This window comes from Echinops telfairi, unplaced genomic scaffold (genome assembly GCF_000313985.2).
Source record: "Echinops telfairi isolate 266 unplaced genomic scaffold, ASM31398v2 ScPeMD7_7425;HRSCAF=8463, whole genome shotgun sequence".
In the NCBI taxonomy this organism is placed as follows: domain Eukaryota; kingdom Metazoa; phylum Chordata; class Mammalia; order Afrosoricida; family Tenrecidae; genus Echinops; species Echinops telfairi.
The window spans coordinates 7038594-7043517 of NW_022111325.1; positions in this window are offsets into that span (position 1 = coordinate 7038594).

Below are 4924 nucleotides of genomic sequence, written 5' to 3' on the forward strand. Positions count from 1 at the left end.
GGGGGGGGGGTGAGGAGGAACCATTCAAAAACAAGAGGAAAGAGGCTATACTGCACCCTGATTGGCTCATCTCTTCCTACAAATCTCTTCCTACAAATGGGCTTTGGGTCTCCACTCCATGCCCCCACCCCTTCACATTTGGTATGATTTTGTTCTGGGTCTAAGATGCCTAATACCTGATCTCATCGATACCTCACAATCACACAGCTAGTGTGCTTCTTCCATGTGGGCTAAGTTGCTTCTCAGCTAAATGGCTGCTTATTTATCTTCAAGCCTTTAAGACCCCACATGCTATATATTTTTTTATAGCTGGGCACCATCAGTTTTCTTAACTGCATTTGCTTATGCACCCATTTTGTCTTCAGTGATCATGTCAGGAAGGTGAGCTTCACAGAATGCCAGATTATTAGAACAGGTGTTTTCTTGCGTTGAGGGAGTACTTAAGTCAAGGCCCAATGTCCGTCTGCTACCTTAATACTTAACATATAAATCTAAGTACATAGATCTATTTTCCTATCATTATATATAAATATATTTATATATGTACTGTACATGCCTGTATTTAGACCTCTAGAAATGCCCTTTGACTCCTAGTTCTTTCCGCTATTTCCTTTTACTTTCCTCTTGTCCCACTATCATGCTCAGCCTTCATTTGGGTTTCAGTAATTCCTCATTGTTACATTGCCCTTGATTAAGCCCCACTAGGCATCCTTCGCCCTTTTCTCCATTGATTTTAGTTCACTTATTGTTCCCTTGTCCCTGGGTTGGTTTCCCCCCACCCCCCTTCCTTTCTCCCACCTCCCCTTCTCCTGTGTCCCTCTGGAACCATCTGTCCTGATGTTTTCTTCTCCAAATTGTTTATCCTGCCTATCTTATCTAGATAGACATGCAGAGACATTAATAAGTGCAAAAACAAGGCAAAGCCAAACAAAACAACCAAGGAAGACAAAACCAACAACAACAACAACAACTAAAACCAAAAAAATAACAACAAAAAGAAAGCCAATGACAAGAAAGATAAAAACTATAAATAGTTTTAGGTCTGTTTTTTGACATTTAGGAGTGTTTTCCAGTCAAGTCTGATGGGATGCCACACCCTGTCCCCAAAGTCTAATTTTGGTACTCCCCGGGGACTTCATTTCTTTGCTCCCCTTGCCGTTCTGTTGCATGCCCTTAGAGACTGTAGATGTTTATAGGAACAGACAGCCAGGTCATTCTCCTGCATAGCAGCCAGTGAGCTTGAGACTCTGACCTTGTGGTTAACAGACCAATGCCTAACTCATAATGCTCCCTAAAACCCTTATGAAATGTGAAATGTGCCCTTCTTCATCTGCCTTTGCCCTCTCCCTGTTGGGGAAGGGGGTCAGATCTGATTGGTCCTTGGGGCTGATCAAAACCCATTCGGATTCATGTCTTTCTCTTCTCTCAACCACTTTTCATTATGTCATCCCTCATGTAAGCACCTGAAGAAAGGACTAAGGGGAGAGGCCTGAAGTGGGGAGGGTCTCTGGACTCACCCGGATCCAGCTCCGTCTCAGCCAGTAGCACCCTATTACAGTAAATGAAACAAGTTTGTGCATGTATTCACTTCCCCTTGAAGATTCTGAGTTGACCTGCTCTTTGTTTTTAACTTGATGCCAGTAGTTTGTTTTCATTGAACTAGAGAAGTAAATTCTTCCTAAATACTATCTTTTCCTGGATAGAGACTGTGGTGATTTGATAGCCATGAAGAAAATTCTGATTTCACTCGATGCGCTCTCATCTCCAACATCACCCGGCTGCACCGTGTGCTCTATGACTGGCCACTGGGATGAGTGAAAGCCTGAGGCTCACGCTGAGGGTGAGAACAGGATGACATCGTCCTTGTGATGCACTCCAGAAGAAAGGTCCCCAAGGACAAGTTGCCTTGTCCCAGAAAAGGAACAATGCTTGGACTGGATGAGATCAAGTTCAAGAGCTTCCCAGTTTGGAGCACAGGATCTGGATGGGAAAGAAAAGGGGGAAAGGGAGAAAGTAACAGATAGCATACGACAGAACCGAAGTCAACCGTGGAAGCACAGAGCCGTAGAAGATGCAGACCCAAACTGTGTTTGGAAGGACTGAGTTTCCGTAAGTGCAAAGCCACTATTTTCTCATAGGTGCAGACAGAACAAAAAAAAGTGGGGAGGGTGGGGGTATGGAGTGCCATCTTTATAGTGTGTGTATGATCTGTCTTATCTCACTTTTAGAGCGCAGGTATTTTTATCCCCCTCAAGCAGTTAAGGAAACTGAAGTTCAAAAAGGTTAAGAAGCTTGCCTAGAAATTGCCCCCTCTAATAAGAGTGTTCTCCATTCTCCATTCTACCTCTCATCGAGCCATAGATAAGAGTCTAATCCAATACACCTAGAAAATAGCAATCCACTTTAACTGTCTAGCAGGTCATGCTCACACAGTAAATGGTAGCTATTATCATTTTTGTCTGTCAATGATACAGGAGCAACACATGCCTACGGTCTGACATTGAACAACCAGTGCATGGCTGAACACAAAAGATGTAGTTAAAGTCTAAGAGATGTACCTTGCTTCTTCTGAGCCAAACACAGGCCAATTTCACTCCAATATTTTATCCACCTCCCCACATGAACACATGGCATTCATGGCAGATGTCATGGCTTCTCTGCACAGCCATCCCAACAACATGGCAGCCATATCTTGGCAAAGCAACATGTCTGACCATGGGAGTGTGCAACTGTCAACAGTCCTCGACGTGCAGCTGAAATTGCTTCCTTGAGCACGATCATCCCGCTCCATGCTCACTGGGGCATGATGGGGAACAGTCGTGGTCTGGTGTAGAATGAGCATCTTCTATGTGGAAGACCCAGGTTTGTTCCAAGCCAACGTGCCTCATGTATGGCCACCACCCTTCTGTCACTGGAGGGTTGTGTGTTGCTAGGATGCTGAACAGGCTTCAGCAGGGCTTCCATACCTAGATGGATGAGGATGGACTTGTAAAAATCAGTCCATGGAAACCAAAGAGATCCCCAAACTCTGACTCACACCCCATCAGAGGAATAGCACAGGATTGGGCAGTGTTTGATCCCATTGTGCCTGGAGTCATCAGGAATTAAGGACTGACTCAACAACAACTCAGAGTAAGCTCCAGTGCTCAGTGGAGTCACTCAAAATAAATATGGCCCTGTTGTTATGCTTAGCTCCCTAAGCACTTGAAGACCCTATCCTGTCCGTGTGATAATTGAAGAGTGGGCATTCCCACACACCTAATTGTGCTCATACAGAATGTGGACATAGATCAAGAGGCAGCTTTTCCAAAACAAAAAGCCAAGGTTTTGATTTCAAATCAGTAAAGGTGTGTGCCATGGGTGTGTGTCATAGTTGTAGTCTGTCGCCAGAGGCATTAAATCAATGCTGAGCAATCTGAGAAGCCGAACCCTAACAAGAAGTACTCTGCGTCGGGGTTGAGGGAAGGCGTATTAACCACCTATGATATGCCGACACCGTTTTGCTTGATGGAAGTGTGAATGACTTGGAGTACTTAGTGATGAAAAAATCAAAGACTGCAGCCTTCAGTATGGTTTACAACTCCATGTAAAGAAAACAAACATCTTCACAACTGGATCAACAGACAGCATCATAATAAATGGAGAAAATGTTCAAGCTGTCAAGAAATTCACCTTTCTTGGATCCACAATCAATGCCCAGTGAAGCAGCAGTTCAGAAGTCAAACAACATATTTCACTGCGTAAAATGTGCTGCAAAAGACATCATGAAAGTGTTAAAAAGCAAAGGTATCGCTTTGAGACTAAGGTGCACATGACCCACATCACAGTATTTTCTCTTTTTTTAATCATTTTATTGGAGGCTTTTACAACTCTTATCACAATCCATACATCCATCCATTGTATCAAGCACATTTATACATATGTTGCCATCATCATTCTCAAAACATTTTCTTTCTACTTGAGCCCTTGGTATCAGCTCATTTTCCCCTCCCCCATCCTCCCTCCCTCATGAACCCTTGATAATTTATAAATTTTTTTGTTTTCATGTCTTACACCGACCACTGTCTCCCTTCACCCACTTTTCTTTTGTCCATCCCCCTGGGAGGGGGTTATACATAGATCATTGTGATCGGCTCCCCCTTTCTCTCCGCACCTTCCCCTTCCTCTCCTGGTATGGCTACTCGCATTATTGGTCCTGAGGAGTGTATCTGTCCTGGATTGCCTGTGTTGTGAGCTCGTCTGTACCCGTGTGCATGCTCTGGTCTAGCCGGATTAGTAAGGTAGAATTGGAGTCATGATAGTGGGGGGAGGAAGTATTAAAGAACTAGAGGAAAGTTATAGGTTTCCTAGGTGCTATACTGCATCCTGACTGGCTCATCTCTTCCTTGTGACCCTTCTGCAATTGTCTTCAGATGAACTTTGGGTCTCCCCTCTGCCCTCACCTTCATTCACATCAATGTGATTTTTTGTTCAGGGTCTTTCATGTCTGATACCTGATCCCATTGACAACTCATGATCACACAGGCTGGTGTGCTTTGTCCATGTGGGCTTAGTTGCTTCTCAGCTAGATGGCCACTTATTTATCTTCAAGTATTTAAGACCCCCACACGCTATATCTTTTGATAGCTGGGCACCATCAGTTTTCTTTACCACATTTGCTTATGCACCCATTTTGTCTTCAGTGATCATGTCAGGTAGGTGAGCATCATAGAATGCCAGATTATTAGAGCAAAGTGTTCTTGTGTTGAGGGAGTACTTGAGTCAAGGCCCAATGTCCGTCTGCTACCTTAATACTTAACATATAGATCTAAGTACATAGATCTATTTCCCTATCATTATATATAAATATATTTACACATGTAAATGCCTGTATTTAGATCTCTATAAATGTTCTTTGTCTACTAGTTCTTTCCTCTATTTTCTT